The 14,606-nt window shown below is 49.1% G+C and overlaps 1 protein-coding gene across 17 annotated transcripts in view; it reads left to right on the forward strand.

The window, feature by feature from the left end:
• PPIP5K2 (diphosphoinositol pentakisphosphate kinase 2) overlaps window positions 1-14,606 on the forward strand; it is a 1,400,407-nt gene that overhangs the window by 747,451 nt on the left and 638,350 nt on the right. The window lies entirely within an intron of this gene.

Raw genomic sequence — 14,606 nt, forward strand, 5'->3', positions numbered from 1 at the left:
TTTTCAATGAGGCCAAAGCAGTAGGACACAGGAGCATTGCCCATGCCTCCATCTAGGTGAGCTTGGTCTATGGCCAGGCCCTGAGTAAATGCAAATAAGGAGGTTTACAGCAAACCTCAGCTTTCTGAGAGGTTATGTTTTCATGTTTCGTTTTGTCTAAATCCGTTCTACTTTTTTTCTTGTATTGAGGGGCAAAATTTCATATGGGAACTACATTGGGAAAAACATATTTTGTGATGCCCCCTAACTTTTTTCCCATGGATAGATCTGTATGAAGTTTACCTCGTCGAAATTTGGCAAAATACACCAGGCCCCTGCCAGTTTCAATGCATATTCTTCATTTGGTGCCAAAGTTATTTGGAAACTCTAAAACATCTTTTAAATGCATACTTTTGCTGAATCATAACTACGCAGTCACATTGGTAGTACAGTATTGCCCGATGTCCCAGAAGGGACATCACAACATGGTTTTAAACTGATTCACCTTATGCCTCTGAAGCATAAAAAAAATGATTTGTGGAAATCCAGACCTCAAGATTTTATACCCTGGTCTCATGTGGAATTGTACAGAGTTTTCTTCACACTTTCTTGTCTTCCATGTTGTTTAACTTATGCTTGAAGCTGCTGAGAATAACTCTTTAACCAACAAGACCTTGCCCTCCTTCAATATGCTGACGAAACACAAATAATAATGCCTCTGTATCCATAAACTCATATCCTGCCTAAACCTCATTCAAAAATTAATCTTAAACTCAGACCAACAAAGAACAAATGTATCCTCATAAATTGGGGTACCTTAAGTCTCTAATACAAGAGTGGCTCAACAGTATGAATTTAGTAAACTTTCCCCCTGCCATTTAGTTAATAGCAAATCATTGGACTTCTTCATTGATTGCACTATATCTTTCGAATACCACATCAAGAAAAATATTAGGGTAGCTTGGCCGCAGCTTTCATTACACAGCAACGTTAAATACTTCCACCAGCCTACAAGTTTATCTACAGTCCATGTACTGGCTCACATTGACATAGGTAATGCTCTGCTTGCTGGGCTCTCAGTGTCGTCCTGTCATCAACAAAGCGCTCTTTCATGCAGCAGTCAGACTAATTATCAAACAAAGAATGTTCAGGTTTATCTTTCACACCTTAAGTGATCTATATCGTTTCACTTGAACTGATAGAATCCACTTAAAAATCTTTCACTTGATGTGCCAAAAAAAAGACTATTTGTTTCTAAACTCAAAGCATCTGGTAGCTTGTGCACAAGTAACATGTCCCTTGCGCACAAGGAACGTGCCTTTTTCAAATGGCAAATACTACAGGCTATTTTTAGTGTACACAGCTACTAGAGACTTTTAGCTGCAGATTCCTAACCTTTGAATTTCCCAGGCATCAGACCGGAAACTTTTGCGTGAGTAGTACCCAATAGTACCGTTGGGTGGGTATATTCGGCTCCGCATGGCGTTGTTGGCGCTGTATAAGACCGTGTTGGTCTCCTATATATGCACCACCCAGGCGTGCAGACGTCCGTTCTTTTCATTCCGCGCCAGTTAGCGCTGATCCGTAGAAGAGCTACCCCTCTGTCTCTTTTTGACAGGCCTTTTTCTACGTTTTGTTGAAGATTTTATCCCTTGTAACAAGGGATGACCTCTAGAAAGGTAAGGTTTAAGCCATTACCGACCCGCATCTTGTGTGCTTATGGTGCCTTGAGCGTGGCCATGACTCAAAGTCGTGCTTAGACTGCTGGGCCGTGGTGCCAAAGTCTTTAGAGGAGCGAACCCAAAAGCTGCTTCCTTCCCAGCAGTTACTGCCATCAAGCATGACTCCTAGGATGTCTCGGTCCCGATCGAGGAAGAGAAGGATGTGGAACCTCTCCAGGAGCCCCAAGTCTGGATTGGTGTCAGTACAACGCGTTGTATTACAACGCGTTCCGTTACAACGCAGATTTTACAACGCGGGATCCATTACAACGGATGTCATTACAATGCATGGCATTACATCGCAAATGCTATTACAACGCATGGCATTACATCGTAAGTATAGGTAAGTATACCTTTTTAAAAAAATGTTATTTAGTTTATTGTAATTAATTTATTTAAAATAATTTAATTAAAAGACATTTTAAAATTGTCATTAAATTAATTTAATTAAATAATATCTATTTAATAAATAATATCTATTTAATAAATGTAATTTTATTAAAAATAGTAATTAATTTAATTTAATAAAAAAAGTAATTAGTTTAAAGTACATCATTTTGATAATGAAATTAAATTAAATTAATAATAATAATTATTTATTTAATTTAATTTAATTAATTTAATTTAAAAATGTAATTAGTGTAAAATAATTAATTTAATTTATTAAATATATTTTAATCAATTTTAAAATGGTAAATATAATTTAATTATCCCTAAACACAAACCCTACCCTAAAACCTAAAAACACCCCTGTACCCCAAAACCCAAACCCTGCCCTAAAACCTAAAAACACCCCTGTACCCCAAAACCCAAACCCTGCCCTAAAACCTAAAAACACCCCTGTACCCCAAAACCCAAACCCTACCCTAAAACCTAAAAACACCCCTGTACCCCAAAACCCAAACCCTGCCCTAAAACCTAAAAACACCCCTGTACCCCAAAACCCAAACCCTGCCCTAAAACCTAAAAACACCCCTGTACCCCAAAACCCAAACCCTGCCCTAAAACCTAAAAACACCCCTGTACCCCAAAACCCAAACCCTGCCCTAAAACCTAAAAACACCCCTGTACCCCAAAACCCAAACCCTGCCCTAAAACCTAAAAACACCCCTGTACCCCAAAACCCAAACCCTACCCTACAACCTAAAAACACCCCTGTACCCCAAAACCCAAACCCTTCCCTAAAACCTAAAAACACCCCTGTACCCCAACACCCAAACCCTGCCCTAAAACCTAAAAACACCCCTGTACCCCAAAACCCAAACCCTGCCCTAAAACCTAAAAACACCCCTGTACCCCAAAACCCAAACCCTGTCCTAAAACCTAAAAACACCCCTGTACCCCAAAACCCAAACACTGCCCTAAAACCTAAAAACACCCCTGTACCCCAAAACCCAAACCCTACCCTAAAACCTAAAAACACCCCTGTACCCCAAAACCCAAACACTGCCCTAAAACCTAAAAACACCCCTGTACCCCAAAACCCAAACCCTACCCTAAAACCTAAAAACACCCCTGTACCCCAAAACCCAAACCCTGCCCTAAAACCTAAAAACACCCCTGTACCCCAAAACCCAAACCCTGCCCTAAAACCTAAAAACACCCCTGTACCCCAAAACCCAAACACTGCCCTAAAACCTAAAAATACCCAAACACCCCAAAACATATACATCAGTACCCCAAAACATATACTCCTATACTCATACTTATTTAAAAAATATACTTAAATTAATATATTTAATTTATAATATTTAAAAACGAAATAAATATTTTTTTATAATTAATAATAAATAAATCAATTATAAAATATTAAATAAAATAAAAAAAAAATTAAATACTTACCAATACTTACGATGTAATGGTATGCGTTGTAATAGCATCTGCTATGTAATGCCATGCGTTGTAATGGCATGCATTGTAATGGTATTTGCGATGTAATAGCTGCGTTGTAACAGCATTACGTTGTAATAGATGCGTTGTAAGAGTAACACACCCCCAAGTCTTCATCGCACTTGAGGTTCTCAGGACACTCTGGGAAGAAGCACAAGAAGAAGCGGTCCAGACAGACTTCACCTAGTCTGTTGAGGATTGTCGAGACGATTGAGTAACCTCAACGTTCCAGACACGGTTGCACTGTGTGGCCAGAAGAGGCCCCATCCGGTTACGCACTGACAGTTCCTTCCTTGGGACTGGTGGGTCTTCTGGATCCGATCCAGATATGGATCAGTGATGGTCGTGTCAACGTGACCTTCCCTGGCACCTGGCCCGAGGTTGATGCTCCCAGCACCAGCGGCCCCATTCTGATTCCCGACGACTGAGTGAGAATTGCGCTGATCGACACTGATTCCAACGCTGACGGAGTCCAGAAGCTCTAGGTCGTTGCCTGAACGTATCTGAAAGAAACAGGTTAGTGCTAGATTCCTTACCTTAGAATATCCCAGGCATCAGACTGGATCCTAAAGTTTTGCGTAGCAGTACCCCTGCGCGTCGGTAGGCATCGTCTGCGGCTCCGCGTCAGTCATCGGCGTCGTTGGCGCCGTGATGATGTCGTCGGAGTACTTTGACGCCGCCCTCGCATGCTGACGTCCGTTCTTTTTTCCGCGCCAGCAAGCGCAGATCCGGAAAAAAGCAGTACTCCTTAGTCACTTTTTGACGAACTTTTTCGATCTTTTTGATCCTGTTTCAAGTCGTAAAGACTATCGTGCCGGTAGGGATGTCCGGGTTCAAGCCCTGTGCCGATTGCAACCGACTGATGTTGGTTTTTGACCCCCACCGCAGGTGCCTGTATTGCCTTGGGGCCGACCATGACGACAAGTCGTGCCCCGACTGCCGGGCCTTGACGTCGAAGGCTAGGCGAGAGCGGTCCCGTAAGCGCCTCGAGCTCTGGCAGTCGCCCCGCGCCGGTCCAGGTCGAGGAGGAGGTCGAAGGACTGGTTGCAGGGCCACAGTCATCGCAGCTCGGCGAGTCGACACCATTCATCGTGCTCCAAGTCCTCAGGTAAGAGGCACAAAAAATCGAAGAGACGACATCGCTCTTCCAACTCCCTCGACGCTCGCGCGATGCGGCTGGGGGTTTGGGCAACACCGCCCACGCGACTCCGCTGGAGCCGCAGGCGCCGCGGCCAGCTCCATACCCGCCGGTCCCTGGGCTGAACGCAATGCTGGAGGAGATCGATGCCTTCCTCATGGCCATGAGGTCGCTCTCTCCTCCGTCGGGTCCCGCTGTGTGGCGCCTACGGGCCCCGCGGCCCCAACTGGGAGCCCAAACGGGCCGGGTGCTTCGGCCCCGGCGGCGTCGACTACTCCGGTCCCGACGCCGCAGGGCCCCACCGGATCCGGGTCTGGATCCAGGTTGCCGTTGGTCGACCTTACGACCCCTCCGCCAGCGCCGACCCCCAGGGTCTCACCCCAGACGCCGTGCCAGGACGACGTCGTCCCCGGTCCCTCCCTTGGTCCGGTTCCGGCATCGGACCGGCGCCGCTCGACGCCCCACTCGACACCAAGATAAGAGCAACTTTTCTATGATCCTGTCCCCATCCTTTGAACCTGACTATCAGGAGATGGGAGGCGGGGAGACTGGAAGGGGTCTGAGGACCCTCTGGCACAAGAGTGCCAGTCGTTTCAGGACTGGGCAGTGGATCTAGAGGAGGCCAGTGGTTTGGACACTTCGCCCGACACTGGCTTTGTCTCCCCACCTAACGTGGCTACTGAGGAGGGGGCTGCTTAGAGTGTTGTGCTGATGAGGGCGGCCAAGGCCTTGGGTCTTGAGCTCCCCGTCGCGAGGACTAACCTCCTCACCGAGGTCCTTAAACCGCAGGCAAGCTCTTCGTAGCCTCTACTGCCGTTTAATGAGGCCCTTACTGACGTTCTGTTGGGCACTTGGTCCAGGCTCTCGCTACAGGTCCCCCTGTAGATTAGAACGTGGCCAGGTGCCATCGCCTGGCCCCGGGTGACCCTAGCTTCCGATCCACCTACCCTACCCAGAGAGCCTGGTTATCCAGGCCTCTAACTACCAGACCGCATTCCCGACTGCACCACCTGATCGAGAATCCAAAAGGAATGAGCAGTTCGGAAGGAAGCTGTTCTCCTCACTTAGTTTGGGGTCGCGGTAGGTCAACACCGCTTGTCTTTTGGGCAGTTACACCCATTCTCTGTGGGACACGGTCGCCGACGTGCTGCCAGTTTGTCCAGAGGAGGCCCAGGTCAAACTCGCTCAAGTTCTTGCGGAAGGGCGGGATGCAGCCCGGCCTTCTATCCGATGTGGGCTGGATACCACAGACTCGCTGGGCAGGGCAATTTCCACGACGGTGGCAGTTCGCAGCCACGCCTGGCTGAGGTCCGCCGCCACGCCTGGCTGAGGTCGCCAACTTTTCGGCTGGAGTCCAGAATTCCCTCATGGACATGCAGTTTGATGGCCGTCGCCTTTTTGGCGTTTCAAGGACTCCAGGGCTATGGCCAAGTCCTTGGGCCTGTCGGGCCAGCGCCAGCAAACTTCTGCCTTTCGCTCCTTTCGTGGCCAAGGAAGGGGCGCCCCCTCACGTCCTGCCAGCCACGGGCCTCAGACTAACATCCAGCATGGTGGCGGACGTGGTAAATGCCGTGGCGGTGCCAGGAGACAGCGGCGAGGCCAGTCCACATCCACCCCCGCAGCATCCGCCTCAAAACCTTCCTAGTCCGAGCTTTCAGGCCCATTCAACCCCAGTGGGGGCAGGGTTCGCCATCCCCTCCTCCACTGGCGCTCCATCAGACAGGTGGGTGCGGCAAATCGTCCGAAGGGGCTACTCCCTCCCCTTCAAAGCGACCCCTCCAGCCATGCCACCGCAGTACCATCGCGTTTCGGGGATCACTTGCAACTTCTGCAAGAGGAAGTTACGGCCCTCTTGGCCAAGGGGGTCATCAAGCGTGTTCCTGGGCCAGAAGTGTGGTGTGATTGTTACTCCCACTACTTTCTGGTTCCCAAGAAGGGCAAATAGGGCCTATGCCCTATCTTGGACCTGCGGAACGTCAACGGCTTCCTCCGGAAGGCGAAGTTCAAGATGCTGACTTTGGCTCAGGTCTTAGCTGCCCTAGACCCAGAAGACTGGATGGTAGCGTTGGACTTGCAGGACGCATATTTTCACATCCCCGTCCTGCCGGCCCACCAGCGTTACCTGCGGTTCACGGTAGGCCGCGGGCACTTCCCGTTTACCATGCTCCCCTTTGGCCTTACCAGCGCCCCTCGGGTGTTCACGAAGGTGATGGCGGTGGTCGCTTTCCATCTTCGCAGATTAGGGGTGTCAGCCTTCCCATATCTGGACGACTAGTTGTTGAAGGCGGGCTCGTCCCAGACAGTCGTCAGCCACCTCCAGACTACGGCCGACCTCCTGCACCTGCTGGAGTTCTCCATCAGTGTGCCAAAGTCACACATATGTCCCTCTCAGAAGCTCCTCTTCATCGGAGCGGTTCTGGACTGGGCGCAGTTTCGGGTTTATCCTCCCGAACAGCGGGTTTGGGATATTCAGGCTCCGATTCCAATCTTTCGGCCTTTATCCCAAGTCTCGGTCAGGTTGACTCTGCGGCTTCTGTGACTGATGGCCTCCTGCAACCTTGAGGTGCATCACGCTAGGTGGCGGATGCGGGCTCTGCAGTGGGACCTTAAGTTTCAGTGGGCCCAGCATCAGGGCAACCTATCCGACCACGTCCTGATCTCGGAGGGCACTGCGAGACTGTTGCAGTGGTGGCTCACGGACCACGATTGGGTCAACAGTAGATTCCTCTCCCTACCCCACTCGGAGCACGTAGTGGTGACGGATGCAACTCTCCTGGGCTGGGAGGACCACGGTGGAGTCCCGGCTCCATATCAACCTTCTGGAGCTGCGGGCGATCCTATTTGCACTGAAGGCATTCCTTCCCTCTGTTGGAGGAAGTGTAGTGCAGGTGTTCACGGTCAACACCACCGCCATGTGGTACTGCAACAAACAAGGCGGGTTGGGGTCGTGGACCCTTTTTCAGGAGGCTCTGCGCCTCTGCGCCTCTGGCAATGGCTGGAACACCAGGGCGTCACCCTGGTGGTTCAACACCTGGCAGGTTCCCTGAACGCCAGGGCGGACTAACTCAGCCGCCGGTACATGATAGATCACGAATGGCATCTGAACTCGGACGAGGCACAAGGCCTTTTTCAGCAATGGGGAGAGCCTTGGTTAGATCTATTCGCCACCGAAGAGAACGCGCAATGTCATCAGTTCTGTGTATTGAAATTTCCAAGGCGGCACTCGCTCGGAGATGCTTTTCGTCGCGAGTGTACGCCTATACCACTTCTGCCCAGAGTGCTGAAGAAGATCAGGCATGACCGGGCCCAAGTCATCCTTGTGGCTCTGGACTGGGCACGGAGATACTTGTATACCGAGCTACTCAGCATGTCAGTCGATACACGATTAGTCTGTCTCTTCAGGAAGACCTTCTGTCGCAGCAGCAGGGCACGGTCCTCCACCCGAACCTGTTGAGTCTCCACCTCCTTCCGTGGAGATTGAGCGGCGACAGTTGAGGCCATTTGACTTGCCTCCTGAGGTCAGTGATGTGATTCTGGCAGCCAGGCATCCCTCCACAAAATCAGTATACGCCTGCAGGTGGAACAAATTTGTGGCATGGTGCACAGCAAAGGCTGTGGATCCCCTTTCTGCCCCCCTTTCGGAGGTTCTCCTCTTTCTTCTTTCTCTTGCCCAGCAGGGCTCTTTCAGCCTTTTTAAGGTTAGCTGATCAGCCTTCTCTTTTCAAGTCCCCTGAAGGGCATCACTCACATGTTTCCTCCTGTTCTTTTCGTGATGCCTCAGTGGGACTTGAACCTTGTTCTTACTTATTTGATGTGCGCTCATTTCGAGCCACTTCACAATTGCCCTCTTTGTCTTCTCACTCTTAAGACTGCCTTCCTGGTTGCCATCACCTCTGCCAGGAGAGTGAGTGAGCGCCAGGCTCTTTCTTCCAAACCTCCTTTCCTTTCTGTCCATCGGACAAAGTTGTCTTGAGAACGCGTCCCTCTATTCTGCCCAAGGTAGTCACAGCCTTCCACATCGGGCAGTCCATCACCTTGCCCACCTTCTTTCCACCTTTGCATCCCTCGAAAGAGGAAGAAAGGCTCCACCGTCTGGACCCGAAACGTGCACTCTTATTCTATCTGGACCGCACACGCCAGTTCCAGCTGGACGACCATCTCTTTATTACGTGGGCGCAAAGAAGGGTCGGGCGGTGCACAAACGGACCATCTCTTGGTGGGTCGTGTTGTGCATCAAGGTATGTTACTCTTTGGCTAAAAAGGAGCCTCCTGTTGGGCAGAGGGCCCATTCCACTCTGGCCACGGCAGCTACTTCTGCCCTGGGTCGGGGAGTCCCCTTGCAGGACATCTGTCAGGCAGCTACATGGGCCTCGAGGCACACGTACGCTAGACACTACTGCCACGACAGCCAAGTCCAGAGAGATGGCTTTTTCGGACGTTCTGTTTTCCAGGACTTTCTGGTGTGATCATTGGTTCGCAGACCCACCACCGGGGTTGGTATTGCTAGGGTATCTATTCTAAGCTAAGGAATCTAACACTAACCTGTTTCTTTCAGATTCACAAGTTACTTATCTTCGGTAACGATATATCTGTAAGAAACAGTAGTTAGTGTTCGATTCCTTACCGCCCCACCCATCCTCCCCGTTCTGCGAACCGATATCTAGGGTTAAGGTTCTTCCCTTTGAGGGCCCAAGTTTCATGGCACCAGTGTCGGTTTATATCATGGCTCTGCGTTCCTGGCGCGGAAAAGCTGTGTATAAGAACTGACGTCAGCGCGCGAGGGCGGCGTCTAAGTACTCCGTCGACGTCATCCAGGCGCCAACGACGACGGACACGGAGCAGCAGACCACGCAGGGGTACTGCTACGCAAAACTTTCCGGATCCAGTCTGACGCCTGGGGATATTCTAAGGTAAGAAATCTAACACTAACTACTGTTTCTTACAGATATATCGGCACCGAAGGTAAGTAACGTGTGCTTTGAGGATGTTACAGGCATGGGTGAAGAGGGGAAGGGGTCACTGGATCCTACAGAACGCAAGTTAGACACTCCAGGTGAAGAATTGGACTGGTCTGAGGAGCTTGCGGAAGCCAGTGGACTGGGCACCTCTCCAGATACTGGTATGCTCTCTCCACCTACTGTATGTGGCTATGGAGGAGGGAGGGTCTTATGATATAGTGGCGAAGAGGGCAGCGGAGGTCCTTTACCTGAAGCTGCCCTTGGTGCAGGTCAAGACTAACCTCTTGATCCACTGCTTCAGCCTGGGGCTTCCTCATCTGAGCCCCTTTTACCCTTCAATATCGGACTGACGGATGTCCTTCTAGGCATTTGATTCATGCCTAGCACAGGGGCTCCTGTGAACAGGACAATAGCATGCTGTCGTCGACCTGCCCCGGTGATCGCAATTTTCTCATCCAACATCTTACCCCTAAGAGCTTGGTAGTCGAAGCCTCAACATCCCATGGCGTGTTCCCTTCCGCTCCCCCGGATAGGGAATCCAAGAGGCTGGACGTACTTGGGGTGATGCACTGGGCCAGGGACAGACTGATTTGCATATAGCCAGGTTCTGAGCTGGGATGGTGCAGTGAGATAAATAACGGTGATGGATCAAGCCCTGATCTTTGGACTGGGTAAGAGTGGTCTGCTTAATTCAGACACTCTGTTCATCACCACCCCCTTTTCTGAATCGTTTTTGGCCACTATAGGTGTGGCAGGGTATACTCAGACATGAGTCCCTTTCTCACTGCACCATCAGGATTCAAGCAAGCCGGGCCGAAGACGGCTGAAATGCCAGAAACCGGTCCCCGGTAGCTTGTCTCCTTTCTGGTGAAGAATTGGCTTGGTAGTTTAGTCTGCCCTGTTCCCATGATGCACTGGGCCAGGGACAGACTGATTTGCATATAGCCAGGTTCTGAGCTGGGATGGTGCAGTGAGATAAATAACGGTGATGGATCAAGCCCTGATCTTTGGACTGGGTTAGAGTGGTCTGCTTAATTCAGACACTCTGTTCATCACCACCCCCTTTTCTGAATCGTTTTTGGCCACTATAGGTGTGGCAGGGTATACTCAGACATGAGTCCCTTTCTCACTGCACCATCAGGATTCAAGCAAGCCGGGCCGAAGACGGCTGAAATGCCAGAAACCGGTCCCCGGTAGCTTGTCTCCTTTCTGGTGAAGAATTGGCTTGGTAGTTTAGTCTGCCCTGTTCCCATGATGCACCGGGCCAGGGACAGACTGATTTGCATATAGCCAGGTTCTGAGCTGGGATGGTGCAGTGAGATAAATAACGGTGATGGATCAAGCCCTGATCTTTGGACTGGGTAAGAGTGGTCTGCTTAATTCAGACACTCTGTTCATCACCACCCCCTTTTCTGAATCGTTTTTGGCCACTATAGATGTGGCAGGGTATACTCAGACATGAGTCCCTTTCTCACTGCACCATCAGGATTCAAGCAAGCCGGGCCGAAGACGGCTGAAATGCCAGAAACCGGTCCCCGGTAGCTTGTCTCCTTTCTGGTGAAGAATTGGCTTGGTAGTTTAGTCTGCCCTGTTCCCATGATGCACTGGGCCAGGGACAGACTGATTTGCATATAGCCAGCTTCTGAGCTGGGATGGTGCAGTGAGATAAATAACGGTGATGGATCAAGCCCTGATCTTTGGACTGGGTAAGAGTGGTCTGCTTAATTCAGACACTCTGTTCATCACCACCCCCTTTTCTGAATCGTACTTGGGAAGAGGCTGTTTTCTTCCGCCTGCCTAGCATTGCGGTCTGTGAATACCTCCTGCCTTTTGGTCCGTTTCTTGCATACTTTATAAGAAACGGTTTCTCAAGTGCTGCCACAAGTCCCGGAGGAGGCCTGGGCTATGCTCTCCTAAGCAATGAGAGATGGTAGGGATGCAGAAAAGTTAACTTTTGGATGAGGTCTGGATACGACTGACTCATTGTGCAGAGCGGTTTCATTGATCGTGGCCTGGCTGAGCGGTTTCATTGATCGTGGCTTGGCTGAGAACATCTAGCTTTTTGAGGGCTGTCCAGGCCAACCTCATGGATATGCCATTCGATGGGGCTCGGCTCTTTGGAGAGAAGGCAGATTCGGTGGTGGAGTGCTTCAAGGACTCGCGGGGTATGGCCAGGTCCTTGGGCCTATCAGTGACACCTTTCCCCCAGGCTGCCTTTCACCCCTTTCGTGACAATGGAAGGGGCTTTCAACCATGTCAGTCATATCCCAACCACCATCATGTACACCCCAACCACATTCATGCACATGCTTCCCAAGTTGTACGAGGACGTAGACTCGGTGCCTTCTAACCTTGTGGGAATGAGAGTCAGAAGTAGTCCGTCATCAACCCCCTGGCAGCTGCAGGCTTAAGTCCTCCTAGTTTGGTTCTTCAAGACTATAGGTGTCCAGTTGGAGGGAGAATCCAACATCATTTTCTCCACTGGCAGTCCATAGCATCAGACGAATGGGTCATGAAGATCATTCGAAGGGAACCAACAAGATGTTTGGGATCCACAATGGTCACTGTTACCCAAGATTAATTCATAATCTTGCTTGAAACTTAGCTCACAGGCATCCTCTCACAGACAACGCTTGGGACTGTCATATTTTCTCATTATGCTGCATAATCGTACAAGTGTTTGTTTAATTTTAGCTACAGTTGCAACAAGTATGAATTTTCACTAAATGTGGTGAGCTTATTATATTGAAAATTATAAATATTTTTTTAAAAATATCATTCAAAGGAGTTACTCACTCCCTTTCCAACCTTTCCCTCCCCCTTTACCACCATCTCAAGAACGACTGCTGGAGGATCATCTTATCTTGCTCCCTAGAGGAAGTTACAGCTCTCCTGGCAAAGGGGGCTATAGAAACAGTTCTAATATCAGAAGTAGGCAGTGGTTGTTATTCCCGCTGCTTTCTGATACCCCAAAAGAACAAAGGTCTAATTCCTATTCTAGACCTCCGAACTTTCAATCTCTTGCAGGGGTGGGGTGGGGTGGTCCCCTTTCAGAGGAAGGTCTGGATAGAGGGGAGGATACTCCTTTGTCCAGTTTCGATCCAGAGCAGGAACAAAGGGGCTTCTGAACTGGCTCAAATTGGAGTATGGAAGGAAAGCAACAAATGTGCCCTTCAAAGCAGTCTGGTGGCACTGGCAAGCGCCCACACCCCAACCTAATACATTAAGTCCTATTTGGAAGGTGGTCACCCCTCCCTGTGACAGGAAACCTATTGTTCTACCTTCCCCTGCTCGAGTTCAGCAGCAGGAGGGCAGAATATTGTCTGTGGTCGGCAGCAGCACTAGCCTGCTGGCAGAACCTGAAAGTCTGTAACCAGGAGTACAGTGGGGTCCCCAAGGGAGCCCCCCAGTAAATTGGATCATAATCCCAGCACTGGAATCCGTGTTGGGGTATGATCCCAACATGTTTGATACCAAAGATTACCAGGTTTGGTGTAGCCACTATGTAGTTAGACATCTTGTTATGACTGATGTCAGCTATGTATCTTAGAATGACAGCACTTACAAAGCCTGCAGAATTGACTACGGGGTTTGTAGGGGTGTCCTACTCATTCAGGGGCACCCTGACAATTGTTACAGAGCGTTCTGCCCTCAGGACTGAAGAACCTGCCATAGGGGTGACTTATAGGTTTTAAGTGCAGTGACCTCAGATATAAGTAAACGTATAACTGTCGTGAGTGGTGCAAGCATCAGCTCACACAGGCTACAATGGTAGACCTGTAGTCACAGTTTAAATATACTCCCATAGGTTGCACAATACATGCTGCAGCCCATGGGAGACCCCTGGTGCACCTATGCCCTGGGAACCTCAGTACCATATACTAGGGACTTATAACTTTACACCAGTAGCTAATTGTGGAAGTAACAAAGTTCTTTCCAGAGCCAATTTAGGGGGAAATGATTCATGTGCTATATTTTCTGTATGTTTAGCAATGGTCCAGCGTTCGTTTTCTCCATGATTGTCCTTCTGCAGAGGCTTTGTGTAATATGAAATAGGGCAAAACAATTCACCACAGTGGGTATTAATGAAATAGTAAAAAGAATTTCTATAAAATGTTCACTTGAAAACATCAAAGAAACATTAAGCAGGTTCAAAAAATGCATGGCAAGTCTATGTACACTATTCTTATTTCTTGTCAGATAACTAATAGGAATACTAGATTTTGCTCCAATCCATATCAATGATATTTTTATACTAGGGTACATAAGGAGAAAATGTACACATAAAAATGATTAGATTAGTAAAATGCCTTTTTCAAATATAAATCAATCTGTATATAGCCTTTTTTAAATAAAAAAGGGAACTGATTCGACATTTCTTGGTAATCAAGTGAAAAAACAATACAGCAAATGCCTCAAACGCATATGTATATTTCACATTCAAAAATAGAAGCACATTGATATTATTTTCTTTCCCTGTTATACATTTGTGAAAAAGAGCGTAAAATAACCTTCATGTTTCACCCAGTATCAAATATTGTTACAATCTTTATTATACAATCAGCAAGCAACTATGGAAATGGAATTACCTTTTTTTTAAATACCAGAAGGCCCTCAGCGGTCCCGGTACCAGTGTTCCAGAACCAGACAGCAAGTTAGGGTTGCTGCCGACCTGAGACACGTTTCTGCCCTCCTGCTGCAAGCTCGAGCAGGGACAGGCAGAACAAAAGATATCCTGTCACAGGGATGTGTGACCACATCCCAGACATGGTTTAGTGTATTGGGATAGGGTCGGGGTGCTTGCTGGCGCCACTGAGACTGCATGAAGGGCACATTTGGTGCCCTCCTTGCATACTCCAGGTCAAACCAGTTCAGTGAGCCGTTGGCTCCCGCTCTGGCGCGAAACACGACAAAGGACGT

This window comes from Lissotriton vulgaris, chromosome 3_1, assembly GCF_964263255.1.
Source record: "Lissotriton vulgaris chromosome 3_1, aLisVul1.2, whole genome shotgun sequence".
In the NCBI taxonomy this organism is placed as follows: Eukaryota; Metazoa; Chordata; class Amphibia; order Caudata; family Salamandridae; genus Lissotriton; species Lissotriton vulgaris.